This window comes from Aptenodytes forsteri, unplaced genomic scaffold (genome assembly GCF_000699145.1).
Source record: "Aptenodytes forsteri isolate BGI_AS27 unplaced genomic scaffold, ASM69914v1 Scaffold195, whole genome shotgun sequence".
Classification (NCBI taxonomy): domain Eukaryota; kingdom Metazoa; phylum Chordata; class Aves; order Sphenisciformes; family Spheniscidae; genus Aptenodytes; species Aptenodytes forsteri.
The window spans coordinates 1,991,114-2,007,677 of record NW_008795317.1 but is presented as its reverse complement, the minus strand read 5'-3'; positions in this window follow the sequence as shown (position 1 = coordinate 2,007,677).

Below are 16,564 nucleotides of genomic sequence, written 5' to 3'. Positions count from 1 at the left end.
TTCGAGAGGAGGAAGGAGCCCGCGACCAGCCCGCAAACCGCGCGAACTCCCTGGCTGTCAAAGCGATGGGCCCGTTTTCCAGCTACCGCACACGCCGCAGTACATCCCAGCGGCTATTTCTTAACGCCTCTCTAACTCCTAGTTTTGTTTGTCTGAGGTTTGGCCTTTCTGCAGTGGGATTTCTATTTCATTTTTCTCCGGTTCGTGCCACTGAGGGCAGTAGGATGAGTGATGAGGCAATAACAACTGATGAGCAGTTAAAAAATTTGGAGAGAAGAAGAAAGTCATTTTGCTTGAGGAAGTTTTGAAAAGCGGTAATATAACAAAAATACATAAATGCTAAAAATTCAGTCCCTAGATACTAGTAGTTAGGAAAGGGAAAGCAAATATTTTGAGACATCCAGAAAAATCACAAAAATGTAATCACAAAAAACCAAATCACAAGAATTTGTTTTGACCTCTTTCTTTGCCTGCTGTGTTCCAGGGAGTCAACAAACATGGCAGCAAGAGAGAGGGTGTCCAAGAATATTCCATGAGCGGAAAATGGAGAGAGAGGAAACCAATAGCCAGAGCTATTTGTAGCGATAGAGGTGTAGCTGCATGTATGAATATATAGAGGCAGTAAGAAAGCTGGTGCCCTGAAAAGGAAGATATAGCAAGAATGCAAAAGCTTGTTGCTATACTTGGAGATTCCAGGGGAATCGTGATTCAGGGTTCTTGACAGCTGGAGTTGGACAGCTAGTCTCATTTCATTAGTAAAATGGCAGAGGGTGGTCACGCTTCCACAGGAAAAGAGTTATCAACAAGCATAACTGGGACCAGTAGTTCAGGACAGGCTTCCCCTAAGCTCAGCAGAGTCCCAGCAAGTCCACATCTGTCAACGACGTTGCTCTAATCTGTGCATGCCATCCCCTCTTCTTCACTTAACGCTGTAGTGTTACGCTCTTTACATTACAGACATGGCTTGGGCACCACAGGCACTGCTCTACTGACCTGTGACCCTGAACCCTGTTTTCTGTGAGATTGTTCGTACGTCAAAATCTAGGTCTGCTACGTTTTTAGTTTAGCGGTAGGAACCCATGTGGAACGCTTTAATGACCATCGTAAAGAATACTGTAAGAGAGTCGGTAATTAGATTGCTATAATATTCTCCTCATCTACTTGGCTTCCCATATGCCATAATATCATTTAATAAGATGTTGTAAATAGTCCGGAAGCTGACCAGCAATTATACTGAAATGGGAACGTGCCCATGTCCACTCCTCCTCCTCACCCCCACACAAGGCCATTAGTTAATAAGGAAGAACTACCCAAATTTAGGATATATGGGTCAAAGAGACTGGTACAGCTCAAACCTTTTTTAATTCCTGCAGGTGGGGCGGGTTATCATTTTACAGGGATTGCTGTTAATCCAATTGAATTTAGCTAGGAAGGAAGGGAGGACAAGGAGTTTAATGTCTCTCATTGGCTGGACTTCAGGAATTACTGAAACTGAGTGTTGGTTGCCCTTGTGATGTCGTTACAGTTTTCTTGATTAAAAGTACTCAGGAGGGGAATAAACAGGATATCAACATCAGTACCACCCTTGTGAATCAAACTTAATCGGCACTGAACATAAACTGTGTCAAGAGCTTTGACTGACTTACAGGAGGGGAGTTACGGCTTTTTTGGCTTCTTTCTTCGTATGTAAACAATGTCTAGATCAATTTGTCATCCTTTTAACATTTCTTCACCACGAGACCTCCTAATCTGCTCAAGGATACCATACAACTGGTCAATTTGCTGCTGTCTTCCCCTTACAGGATGGCATGCTCTTGATCCTGCCCTCGTCCAGGGATAGCTTTTCTTCCTACTATACCAGGCTGAATACTGAATTCCTCTTGGGGCTAAAAGCCACAAGACATGGACCATATACCTCAGGAGAGTGGGAGGGCATGGTTTCTTCCCAGGCGGGAGGTAATAATGGTTCCTCAGGCCATCTACTGCTCCCCGATGAATAGGGCTGGGCGTATAGTTTTGTCCTACGGGACCCAGCGGCCACCATTGTCTTCACTGGCTTCAAATACAGGGACTTTGATGAATAATCCCCTGCGGCAGCCCAGTCCCACTGCCAGACATGTCAGGCACAGACCAGCAGCTGGACCACACAAGAGTTCACGTCGCTACCTCTTCCCCAGACTCTTTCTCATAAACCAGTGTGCCCTACACTGCTGTTCCCAGGCTTTTCTATTGTATTACCATACATCAGCGTCCAAGAGGAACAGGGATAGTTCCTAAATTTAGGGCTGTCCATCTGGCAACATTATAAATTTTAAGATTAATGGGAAGGGGACTGATAAACGTACCTAATGAAGCCATAAATTATGTATTACAGGAGAACATTTTGTTCCTGCTTATGCTTTTGAGGGGAATGCTATGTCTTCAAAGTAGAGAGGACTCCAGGGTTTTTGTTGGTTTGGGTTTTTTTTTAGGCTTCCAGGCATTGTTCGTGACTCACCCAATTCTTTCTCGGCTCAGCTTCCGGTCCGCACATGTGGAAGGACCTGTCTCCAAATCTGTTTACTTACCGTAAATGCTCTGTGTTCTGAGGGGAGAAGTAACTCTGGATCTCCAGTATGCAGCTTCACACCACCCCAGAACTGGGTGACAAGATAGGGAAAGGCTAAACAGAAGGCTGCTGCTTGTCGCCTGTTCTGCGGTAAAATGTTTTGCACCGAGTGCTGCTGAGCTCTCTTAAGTCAGCTGAGCACTGTGGGAAGAATAGGACTTTGGTTGGGAGATTCACTATTACTCAGCATGTTTGCTGAGTAAATAAAGTCACTGCTTTTTCCTTTGAATCTTTGCGCCAGTTTGCAAGTGGCGAGAGCTCAGCCACGGAGGGCTCCTCATTGCTCTGTGCCTTTCCACTTGGAAAAGGTGAAACCCTGTCTATAAACCGCCAATGCAGTCCCATATTACAGAGCACACTGCCTCCTTTTAACACCTAACTTGTTCCCTTTCTGTGCAGTCATCAGACCTGTCTGCTTTTAATAAAGGCTTGTGGGACTCTGGCAAACATGACTCCATCTGTCTGTTCCACTTCAAGGCTGTCAGTGTTCATTTTGGGCTGTGTTTCTTGCAGGCGGTGTCTCTCTCTCTCTCTGTTAGCTGTCCTTACAAGGTTTCTTCAAATAGATCCAGTCAGCAACACCAAAGCGCACGGAAGCATTCACTGTCCAGTTACCTACATAAACAAGTTTGTTCCTTGTAATGAAAAACAATGCAAATGAAAAACGAGTATTACTGTTCACATAGCTCTGCATCAAATTCACTGTTATATCCTGATTCAGGAAAGCAGCTTTATCAAGGAAAGGACTTAAACATGTGTTTGCAGTTAATTAAAAGGCCTTTGAACAGAGGCGAGTTAAGCATGTGCTGACATGCTTTTGCTTGTAACCTGTGAAGAAAGACTATAGCTGTAATTGGCATTAAGATAGGAAACGTCTTGCTCTATAAAGAGATTTCTTCTTCTACCTGGTTACTGTGTCTGTGAAATCTGGGCTCTTTGGAAGTCAGTGGCAGAACCCCGACAAGTTGAGGGGGTCAGTACATCATCCGCTATACTTCTTCTGAACCTGGCAAAGCAGATTAAAAAAACCTACTTCTTTCCCTTCCAAAATCTTTTCTCCCTAATAAAGAAACAACTGTTTTAAAAGTATGCCTTTCTTATGTCCAGTTTTGATCTTTCCTATCTTGGTTAGTTATTTTGCTTTTTTACTATCAAGCCATTCGTTTGATCCAGTGGCATTTGGCAGCCTGCAACTGCTTCATAACTTCTGGCACAATTAACTGCACAGCCAATCTATAACTTTTTAATGAACATGCAATTTTTTTTGGTGGACTTAAGAGCATTTCCTGGCTGCTTTGGTTACCACTTTGTCTGCTTATGGTACAACTAGTATTTTCTTAAAATTCACAAGTAGGCAGGCAAAACAGTTATTCTAATCAGCTGTGAAGTTAATACTAATAAGGTATTAGTTAGCGCTAATACCTTATTCAGCCAATGCTCAAGTGGATCCTACTAGAAAAATCACTGCTATATTAATCATTAAAGGAAAAAAGTCAGAAAAAAATGTGGTGTTATTCACATTTGCACACAGTGCAGCTCTCTGCTGGAAAGATAGTAACAATGATTCAACAGGGATGGGAAAACTCTGTAAATACGGAATTCACAGAATGAAAAAATGTCTTTGCAGCTGATTGGTTGGTAGCATTTTTAATTATTACTGAAATAAATTATCCTTCATACAGCATTTTTACTAAATCATATTGTTAAGCTCTGCCTTTTATTATCTTTAGAAAGAACACGAGATTGCTAACCCTAATCTAAGCCAGTCCTCTTGGACCTGTGGCAATGAGTATCAATGAATCAATGGGTATTTGCCGAGGACAGACACTGAGAGAGAGAAATGCTAATCGCTGTGGTGCCTGCTCCACCTACCTACAGTATCAGGCCCTGTCAGAGAACATGCAATATTTTCTGGCGTCAAAGTTGGTTATTTGGGGGCAGGGATTTCCACTGTCCCTATAGGATGCTGGATTTCATTGGTGTAAGATTTCTAAAGGTCTCTTGCTGGAAGGTCACTCAGGTCCTTCGAGGTAGGTCCCTAGCAGTCCCTACAAGAACAGCTAATACTGTAGGGAAATCATAAACGTGCCCGTTCTGGCATTTGAAAAGTCAGTTCAAAACTAGTTCAACAAGTGCAGCTTTGAATCATGTGAGGCTGCAAAACACCTCTGTGTAAGGCTGCCAAAGAAGAAATACCCTTTGGTGGCACATTTTGCCCCGATAAATGGGGCCCCGCTGGTACACCTCCGTATCTCCTGGGAGATCAGTGACATCAAGGGCACACTGTGCAAAGATCTGACTTCAGTCCCGGGGACTGAACTGGGCAATGTGAGAACTCAGCACAAGAACAGTATTGGCTCAGAAGAGGAAGGTCCCCGGGCAAACTGGAGTGAAAGCCGTCACGCTGGCTGTGTATATACAGAACTTACAGGGTGGTTGCTGGAACAGCCATGAGCACAGGATATGGCACATCCTATCATTTCTGCCCTGCAGGACAGGCCTGCCAGCAGCATGGCAAGCAGCCTGGTGGCACAGGACTAGTAGGGCGTGCGTGGGCACGGGGGCCCCTCTGCAACACACGTTCACAGGCTCCCGCTCTGACCCGGCACCAACAGGTCTGATCTGGAGGGCAGCCTCAGGCTCATCCTCAGCAGACAACCCTGGTGTTTCCAGCCAGCTCGTCTACCCACACATCTCTGCTGCTCTTGCTGCCACAACACACATCAGGCAAGAACTGCATCCGTCTGTCTTGATGACACAAAGTCTTTTTCATGTAAAGTCCTTCAAGTGCCCGAGCTCTAGCATGCCCTTAATTTTACCATTTAATATATTAGATATTAATTGTATCAGCTTGAGATGGATGAATTTCCCTTTATTACACAAATGGATATATCTGTAAAAATGGTGTAAAAACGCCATTTATTTTGCTGCTTGAAGTGTTTTTGTTAGATCCCGTTTAGGTCTGTAGGTGGTATTAATAGCTGTTCATCAGCCATTAGCCAAGCTCATGACAACGACTGCCCTTTCTAAGCTGCAGATATTTAGAAAGAAGCCATTCTAGCAAATGATGTCATATAATCAATGCCATCTACTGAAAGCAAGTTTGCACCCACTATAAACATTTTCTGCAGATAACCATTTTGAGACCTGTTTGAAAAACATCTTGGCCCAGAGCAGAAGTAACATTTTTTCAGTCCTGATCATTTAACATCACCTCTCCCCAGGGCTGATGCTGTGATTTGGAACGTGCTACAGTCCCGACTCTGGGACTTGCTGGATACTGCTCCTTTCCCCTGGCACCGAACGTGGCCTTCACATAAGGATGGAGACATGAAGGTCTGTGCTATGTCTCGTCACCGCTTTTCTTTCCAAGGATCAATTGTATTTGATGTTTGTCAGATCATATCCCAAGACAGTAAGCATAAACATGTTAACTTTATGTTCTGTAACTAAATTATTCATTTTCAGAACTGCCTTCTACAGAGGCCATTTTGTGGTCAGCTTAAGCCAGTCCAACTAAAAGCTGGTGCCAAAAAGGGCAATCACTTTTCCCCTTCAGAAATTACATTCCTGCCCCCAACCAGGCCTCAGATCTAGCAATTAGGGCATGTGATGCCATGAGGGGCATCAGCTCTGCCTGCCAGTGCAACCAAAACCAAATTCTTTTTCTTCAGCATCAGTTTTCAGCCAGTTCAGCTAGTTAATCCTATTTACCTAGGCTGCAGGATTGCTAGAGCTGACACAGAGGACCATGTGATTAGGGCAGGGAAAAATGTGTGACCGTATACTGGCAACAGCCCATAGTTGCTGATGCTGACCGTGAAACCACAGCCACAACTGGACAATAAGGGAGGAATTCATGCCTGGGAATTGGTAGCTGACACACAAACATCTTCAGATCACGAGTCTCCCTTTAGAGTCAGCGGAGATCTAATCAGCTTTGTCAGTGGAGCCTGCAATGTGGTTTATCTCCTCCTACAGTAGTATGTACTTGATTAGATGAATCCCATCCTTAGAATGCCCATTTCTGTTGTTGACTATAAAGAAAGCCTGGTATGAATAGCTCAGAGATTAGGTCAATGAGGCGACTCCTGCCCCCAAGTGTTAGTTCTGCCCATTATAAGACAAGGTTTTTCTTATTCGTACATTAAGCATGAGTTAAGTGAGTTCTTTAATGCCACAAACTGAATCATGTCAGAAGGAAGAGCAGAATCCAGTGGCCCGTCCTGCTAATACTAATGCTTATACCAATATACTAGAAACGTGATGTTCAAAGCTGTGTCTCCAAGCTAAAATTCACAGGCATAGAGGAGGTGTTTTGATTTAATCAGTCCTGGGCAGCCAACAGTTCCCTCAGAAGCAAACAGGAGTGGTGGCTGCTTTTGGAAAGCAGGTCATTTATGTAGGTGATTAAGCACGGAGGAGCCTGACTTCAGGCATGAGTTTTCAAAAAACTTTCATCTAAATCTTACAAGCTCATTCTATACGGTTCATTATGAATGGCTATTCGCATAGCAAAATAGCGACTGTGAACATTGCTTCTTGAAAGCTTTATTTGTGTTGACCTGCTTTATATCTAGCCAGACGTTTCTGTCTTAATGTTTGGGAAAACAAAGGTTCACATCAGCATGGGTGGATTAAATGATGTGCCACAGTAGCTGCAGATCCAATGGGGGGAACCCATTTCTACCACTGCTAAGATGACAAAGCGAGTATTAAATACAGCAGTTACCGTGGCTGTCCCAAGAAGGACTCGTCCATCAGGTTTGCAAGTAATCTGTTTGTGAAATACATGCTCCATCTCCCTTATTGACTAACAATGTATATTATCTGGTTAGTTAACAGTGGGGATAAAGGTCTTTTTCCTGCCGTATGTCAAGCTCGTGCAAAAAGCTGCGGTTAAACTGTATAACCTTAGGATCGTGAACAGTGCCAACTAAAGTTCTAGGAATATGCTTATTCAGTTTTTTATTAGCCACATATAATAGACATACTTTGTGCCTTTGCTAATTAGATAAACCAGAGCCTATCTGTGTCTTGGAAATTTCCCTATAGGAAGATATTCTCCTTCTAAAAAAGGGAATATGTAAATAAGCAAAATATGTGCTTATTTGATGAGTAGCATCACCGCACACCAGTGTTGTTAATGCACTGGTACGTGCATTTTATATCACTATAGTGATTTTATATCACTATAAGCACTATCAAAATACATATATATAGACACTAACTGTTAAAAATCAGTGAATTAGTAGATCTTTTTCAAGCTGGTCTTCAGAGCTTCTACGCTTGTTAATTATGATAGCCAACACCTTTATGTCTAATCCGAAGTGGGACAAATGTTTCCCGCATGATATTTTGGATTCATGGAGACTTGATTGCAGCCTATAAGCGCACAGAAAGGCAGCCGATGATAGTGTTTGTGTGTTCACGTTTCCCCGAGGAGTCGTAACAGGCTGGGCTCACATAGTCTGCCATGGGAGGCAACCATACCAGTGGATTGCCCTCCAGGACACTCTGTGTGGGTGAACAAGGAATCAGGTGTCCACGTGTGTGGCTCCTCCTGAAATGTTCGGTATGGCAGCATGCAGGCAGCGCGTAGGCTGGGAAGTGTTGCGAGAGGGAGAGGAGGAGCTGCTTGATCTCTGTCATTATAATTCATCACGGTCATATGCAATGCTTTCCTGGCATTGACTTTGGCCTGATCTAGCAGTCGGGGCAGCTGGGGCAGCCTGGCGGTGCTACATGGCCCAGTGCTTTCCACCAGGGCATGTAGCAGGACCGAGTCTTCTCTTTATTGAGGTGATTCATCCTAGCCCCACATACCATAGTGTCCTCCTGACCTCCTTAGTCTCTCTCTCACCCCCTGTAACTGTCACACAGCCTGTTTGTGCTGGTCGGGATGATAACGCAGGTAGGGACCTGCACATGGACATCCCGCTCTGGCAGCCAAAACCCAACAGTTTGCACGCCACCTGATCCAGCCACAGGTAAAAAAGTGAACGTTGATCCCATACCACGTTCAGCCCATGAAAAGCCTCCTTGGGGTTGCCCAAAAGGCAGGGCCATGGGCAGCGAAGGGGGCTGCAAGCAGTGCTGGATCCTGGGCCCCAGCCAGGCACTTCAATGCTCCCTGCCCTGGGCAGAGCGCAGCCGGTTACAGAGCTTGGAGCTCAGTGCCGTATCCTCTGGTGACATGCCCCAGTGTATCCCCAAACTTGGAGGCAGCTCAGTTTCTTGTTTCTATCTATCTGCTCCACTCAGCAAGGGAACCTGCAGGGATCCGTCCCTCTGGGCCGCTGGGATAGCACGCGTGCTTGGGGACACTCCTGCCCTCAGCAAGCTGACAGGAGCAGCAGCGCTGTGACCAGCTCCTCATACTCACTCCTGTACAGCTGTTTATCTGGGAGAAATGGAGCCTTTAGAGGGGAATGGTCGCCTCCAGCTTTTCCTTTCAAGACTGCCTGCGCAGCCCTTGGGTGTGCCTGAGTGCCATGATCTGCAAAGTCTGCACGCAGCCTGCTGAAGCCACCTAGGTGGCAAAGCAGCTAATAATTAAACCTGCTTTTTCGGTTTTACTGCTGGAGAAATGCTTCTGTAGCAAAGCACTAAGGAGAATACAATGCTCCTTTACATCAAAAGACTATCCAAATACCCAAGGTAAATACTGGCCTGCATTTAGCATGCTAATTTCTGTGCTGCTATCTACTTCCCCTGACAGTTTCAGTGAGATCAGCGAGTTCTTCAGCCCTCTTAAAAATTCTCAGGGCTGTTGCTTTTAAAGTGAAAAGGGGAACTAGTTGCATTTCCAAGATGGTCTCAGCTTGAGAAATTTCAAATGACCACAACTGTAGCATAAAATGTGCCCAGGCATCTATTTGCACACAATCTTGGCAATTACAAATGTGGTCACCTTCCCTCTGACTGAGCGACTGTCAGAGGTATCAGTTTAGTGCACACATGTGTGTGCACACACAGAATAGATGCAGTTCAGGAGGAAGGTTAAGAGCAAGGATCCCTGCTTTCCTAAGTCCTGGGAAGACAGTGTTGGCTGCCTGGTGCTGGAGACTAGAACAGTAGTCAAACAAACAGTTTAATATCCTGGGCTTTATTTGTTCTAGTAAAAAAAACCAGTGTGACTGAAAAATACAAAGGAAATGGAGCAGACAGACAAGATGAAGCAAAGATAGCAAGAGGGGAAAAAAAATCAAAAGCAAGTAATAGGCAGAGTCAGTTATTTTTACTAATTCCAAAGTTCTTGCTTCCTTTGGCCAGCCTCACTTGATTGTTGGACAGTGGGGGCAGTTTCTACAGGTTTCTCTTTAGCTAAAATGACTTATTAATAAGACGTATTATTTGTAATAGACATAAGGGTATCACTTTATAAAAACATTCTTCTTCAGGAAGTAATAAAACACTTGCTCAGCTTAAAGTCTGTCCTCAAGTGGCTTTGCTGGATGTGTGTTATACTCATGTGGCTTTATTCCACTGAATCATCCCCAGGGAGAGCAGAAATGAGGGATGGTGGGGAAAGAGGTTTGGAAACAAATAAACACTCTAAATCAGAAAGACAGGACTTTGTATGCAACCCAGGCCACAACAGCATCAATGGCTCCCACAGGGCCAGGATTCCTACTGCATTTACAATCGAAGGACAAAGCCTAGTAATCTTGCCCTAGCTTTGCATACTTCAGCAACTTTCCTCAGTTGTTTGCAAACCTCTCAATTCATCAGTGTCTGACGTATGGCAGATGGCTCCCAGAGTTGCTGAGGACCCACACTGTCATCCTTCTGATGTTACCCAGGCCTGAAACATAAAAGACTTGTCAGCAGGGGGAAATTCTCAGCATTTACCTGGAGCTTTTAGTAAGACAGTTCTTGTTGGGATATATTTTGCCAAAAAGGACAGGTTTCTCTGGGAATCCCCTGTCCTTCACAGATGCTCTAAGGGAGATGGAAGAAAAATTTACTGATACTCTCAAGGACAAGTTCTCAAGTTATTGCTCAAAGGTTGATCATTAGGAGCTGTAGCATTGATATGACTTTAAACCCCGACTCAGAGATTCTCACATCAAAGACTCCTGCCTAAACTGTGTAGTGTCTTCTTGAAATCTAGTCAGCAGTCATGGAAAGGTTTCGGGTCATGGGGAAGCCATCTCATTCCCCAGTATCTTAGCTCTGCAGTCTGGCTATCCCCTTGCTGCCAGCATCCTCTGGCAAGAGCAGCCACAGTCACCCAGGTCCAGGTATTGGGAATGTTTCAGAAGTAGATAAATAAAACATTACTGAGGATCAATATGAAAGAAAATCCGAAAGTAGTATGCTGCAAAGAGATGACCCTAAAACAACAGCTGAAGGGGTCAATGGACTTTCCATTGTGATATTTGGCCCAAATTTTGCAAAAAAGTTTCCCCACAACTCACAGAGGAAGAATTGATTGTGAAATGGGTCCTAAATGAGAATTCTCATTTATAACACACACCTTGCAAAAGCTATTACATGGAAATCCTTTGCTTCCACAATGTTGAATTAGGGTTAATGTTTCTACCATCCCAGACAAATGACAATGAAACCCCAAGTAGCTGTAAATAAACTACTGTTGTTTAAACAGCCACTCTCACTCCCGTGCCAAAGGGGGATTAGCTCAGACAAAATAAAAAAAGGGGAAAAGATATCAAATATTATCATTTGACACCTCCTCAGTAATCTATATAACATTACCTACAATTATTCTTCCCCTTTTTTGAAGAAGTAACCACTTCCTAAAACAAATAAGCAAGAGTGACACTAATCTGAGCAACCTCGGTGAGAAAGCAGAGCACAAATGCATGTAGAGACAACCTCACCCTGTTAATTCAGGGCGAACTTCCTCTCCTGCGAAGGGAGGAAGTCAGGCTACTGGGCTGTCAATCAGAAGGCTGATATTAAATTAATTAATAAGATTAGAAGGGTAGATGTTGCCACGGAGGGATCTGCAATTTACCTAGTGGTATGCATTGGAGTGTTGTGAAGGACCCAGTAGTTGTGCAAGGACAATATATCAGCGTGGGTTTGTTTCTACTAGCTACGTGCTTAAAACAAACCAAAAACCTCACTGCCAGGTAATGCAAGTCCTGAGTTTCCTTAGAATAACTCCCAGGTTGAGAAATGTCTAGTATTCTTTTCATGCATTTATTCTTATTTATTATTTACCGAGGGCAGGAAGGGACCTCACCGGTAATCAGGGGTCTTAAATGTGTTGCATGCAGTTAGGGACATGCGGTGCTGAGACTGGGTACGCGGCCTGTTTCTCAGCACTGCTGAGGCTGAAACAGGGCAGAATGATTTACAGCATGGCAAGTAGCTCCCCTGGCATTAAAAAAGTGAGCAGCTACCATTCTTCCAGGCCGAGTCACCAGGGAGAATGAGCCTGTAAATGGGGGAAGAGGCTAATTGTTTTGTGTTTAGTTACTAAAAAGAAGAGTAGAAGACAATTCTGTGTTTGCATATGCTGAAAGCTGTCCTTACCATTGCAAAGATTTTATTTTATTCAGTGTTTTTCTTGTTGATGCTTCTGATTTTCTGTAAGAGAACAATTGGTGATTTTACTGTAGGATCACTAAAAAATACTTGTTCACAGCCTGGTACTGTGGGATACCAGATTAGGACTAAAGCTGACAGCGTCTTTGGTAGTACATGTTTGTATGATACTAACAATAATAAATCTATGCAAAACATACACAGTTTTTCTCCAACTTTGTACCAATGCCATTTGGTTACATACAGTATATTTTTACATGTCCAATAATAAGTGCAAAGCTATGAAGAGTTAAATAGCATTATTCAGCATGTACAGATCTCAAAGAGCTTCACCACAACATAGTAATTTCTTCAATCCCATTTTATAAAGGTGATTTTTTTTTTTTTTTTTTTTTTTTTTTGAGAAAGTTGGCTATTTGTCCAAGCTGAAGTTGTGGAGAAATAGCTTGGTAAGGGGTGCAGGGGCAGGACCTGGAGCAAGCCTTTAGAAATAACTCCCGTATCTGACAGGAAGTTTTGCATGCAACTGAGGCAATGCAGTTATGGCAAGCCACTAGCAAACACTGCAAATCATTGCAATAATGCTGAGCTTAGAATCGACCTCTGTAGCAAGTGCTATTTCACTTCCAGAAAGTGGCTTTGAAGATGGAATCTAAACTGTAAAAAAATAGGATTAAAAAGGCAAGTGACCATTAGAACATCTGGCCAATTTGAGCTAGGCTCTAGGATTTTATGTAAGAAGTTACTGCAGAGCCAGATTTGAAAACAAAACTCATGGTTACCGCCTGGCACAAACCCAAGGCTGAGTTCCCTGGCTGGACTTTGCCATTCAGTTGAGCTCAGTCCCTGGAGCACAAGCAGGGGACCACGCTTCCAAGGCCGTGATTAACTCACCACTTCTTGCCAACACTTAATTGTCTGGTTTGCACCCACAGCCATGCCAGCAGCAAGTGCAAATTAGCAGCAGTTAAAAGATGAGTCTGCCATGGATTCTTTTAGCCAGAACGTGAGACAGCAAAATGAAACAGGGAAAGAGGTTAAAAACATGCACAAGTGAAGACTGTGGTTGTTCATACACAAATTCCATTCCAAGCCTCCGAAACAAGGTTTCCAGGACTCTGCCCAGAGCAATTCCCTGAACTTAGGCAATGCAGGGTCTAGTTTTCAGCCCTTTACTTAATACCAGTAACTAGAAAATACAGTTTCATGCCCTTTCCCCTTTTGATAACACACGGAGCTCTACTGACCGTGGCTTTGCACAGAGGTGAGGTCCCCCTGTAGCCTCCAGTTTCATCTTGAGACGTCAAGCACTGAGACAGGAATTTGGCTTTGAAGAAGAGTGGGAAATTTAGAGCAGGGAATTTTACTCATTGCATCTTACACAGGGATTTAGTGACACGTTCTTGTTTGCTCACCTGTATTCATCACACTGCTGATCTGTGCCCATCGCATTGCTGAAGTTGACTGAATTAACATTGATGAAAAATGACCTTACACTTGATGAGAGTGAGGCCCCAGCCTGCCTTACAGGCAGACGGATCCCTTTGCATCACACAGCAGCAGTTCTCTGGTCACACTTGTCTCTCGAGAAACTGGCACAATGGTGAGAAGATTTTCCTAGCTTTCAGTTCGCCTGGGGAGAAATATTTAAAATGTGCCCTAAAGGTAAGTCTGTAATAATTCTCATAAAAGTATGTTATTTTTCCAATCAACTGAATACTTCCTTGATGATATCGTTTTCTTTAATGTTAATGCTTCCTCCTGCTTTTAGTTGCAACCACAAAGTACTTATAATCCAGTACAAGCTAATTACGTGGATCATTGCCATAGGAGGTATTTGCTTCACCTCCCAGGAAATCATTGTCTGTCATGATCTGCCATTTGCCCTGATGGCTTTGTTTATGTTATCATCCAGGTCTCAGAAAGTCCATATTATCTTTCCCTAGTGGCATCTAAAGATTGATTAGTAGTAGTCAGAAAAGACTTTACATGGCAATTAGCACTGAAGTTGGTCAGTGACTTTAACACTTGTATTTGTCAGGAAGGATTTTCTAAACTTCCTGGATGACCTAAACAGCCATCTAGCTCTGGGGTCACTGGAATATTCCCTGATGGTCTAGGAAGAGCTGAGAGGTCACGTAGATAATATTGCTTCTATTTGCAATTGGATGATAAAATGCATTATGAGCAGAAAAAAAATGCATTCACTGTTCCCTAATACTACATACAACTCCAGAGAGGTCTGTGCGATACCGAGCTTACCAGAGGGCTATTGATGCGAATTCTTGTCAAGGAAAGTCCGATTTGGTAGAAGCCAAGATCGAGAGCTCTACCTAAAGTGGCTTGTCTTCACTTCTGTTGAGGAAGGTGGATCGTTTGTTCCTGCTGTGCCTTTGGCAATGCTTTTCCTCCCCAAATAGCAAACAAGTGTAAGTATTTACAAATGTCTAGTATGTCTAATGCTAATGGAGTTGAAGTCCGGCCAAGGGTTCACTGAATCTGAAGGAAAGCTTGTCATTGGCTTTACTGGGCTTCTGTTGTGTCCTTGGGACTTTGACTAACACAAACATGTGCAAAAATTTGTATTATGCATAAGCTTGCTTCTGCTGACCTTACAAGAGCAGGACCTGCTAAAAGAGCTGATTAAACAGTAAAAAAGTATTTAGCAACTATCTTTGCAAATAAAAAAGTTTTTCAGATTAGTTTGAATGATGGGAAAAAAATTACTAGCTCTAGCCAAGTATTCAAGCACCTGCTGAGTAACTGCCATATTCCTCATAAATCTCATGTTGCATTAATTTTACCACAAAAAACTACATATGAAAGTTGATAGTGGAAGCTGCATTATTGGTTATTACTCGCTGCATGTCCTGTCCAAGTCAGAGTTTCAGTTGCCAAGGAAGTAGACATAATGCACTGAGACCAATAATATATTCATAGTAGAGGACAATGCAGTAATAGCGGGGCCCATAAATTACCTCTGCTCAAACCAGGTAGCCCAGCAACAGGCATCATCCATCAGTCAAAAATTAAACTAGTCAAAAATGAAAGTTAATTAGCCAAACGTTTTCATAAATATGTGATGTTTTCTTACCCAGAAAGAGCCTACATTGAAAAATAAGACTATCTGGGGCTAGCTAATTCTAGGTATCTCTGTAGCCTTTCTTTTCCCTTTATATCATAAAACTCTGGCATGAGTCCATTTTGTAGAATACAAAGGATTTTTTTTCCATCAAAGCTTCATCCTTTCATGGCAGCTGAGCCTCAGAAGTGCACTTTGCCTTCAAAATAGTATGTCAGATAAAGGCGCTGTTGTCTCTGGTATAGTAACTTCTCAGCATTGCTGATCTGGCTGAAAGCAAGATTAAATGGAAAAGCAGTATAACAATATGTGGCATTACGCTATCAGTCTGTGGAGCTTTTTAAAGCTGTAAAGATTAATATTTAACTTTCAGCTAACTTTTAAGGTAAAGATATAAATAAAACTCACTTCTAATACCTGATGTGGATTATACTGTATGTAGCCTTAATTAGGCCAAAGTCTTCCACGGTGCTGAAACACCTATTAAGCAGGCTCCCAGGGCAGGCTTCAGCTTCTACGCCCGATACACCAACTTTATAGATACTAGGATTCCTCTGGCTTCACACAAGTTACACAAGGGAAGAATAAGACAAAGACAGGGCCCAAAGGCTGTCACTGTAGCATTACTGGGTCCAACTGTATTTTGGACTATGAATGCTAGAAGCATTGCTTACCGGGAAATGGACCTCATCTTTATCAGCACAGCAAGAGGTACACACAGGGGCTAGGATGATGAGCAGCATAAGTGAGGAGCAATCTCTCTTTTTTGGATGAAGACAAGAGTAATAGCAGGGCGCTTCTGTTCTGCACTGTTTCTTGTACCTGCGGGAAATTGCAGATTTATTCTTGCAGCAAGCGCCTGTGAACCATCTTGTGCTACTGTTATAGAATCATAGAATAGTTTGGGTTGGAAGGGACCTCTAAAGGTCATCTAGTCCAACCCCCCTGCCGTGGGCAGGGACATCTTCAACTAGATCAGGTTGCTCAGAGCCCCGTCCAACCTGACCTTGAATGTTTCCAGGGATGGAGCATCCACCACCTCTCTGGGCAACCTGTTCCAGTGCTTCACCACCCTCAGCGTAAAAAATTTCTTCCTTATATCCAGCCTGAATCTACCCTCTTTTAGTTTAAAACCATTACCCCTTGTCCTGTCGCAACAGGCCCTGCTAAAAAGTCTGTCCCCGTCTTCCTTATAAGTCCCCATTAAGTGTTGAAAGGCTGCGATAAGGTCTCCCCGAAGCCTTCTCCTCTCCAGGCTGAATAACCCCAACTCTCTCAGCCTGTCTTCATAGCAGAGGGGTTCCATCCCCCTGATCATTTTCGTGGCCCTCTTCTGGACCCGCTCCAACAGGTCC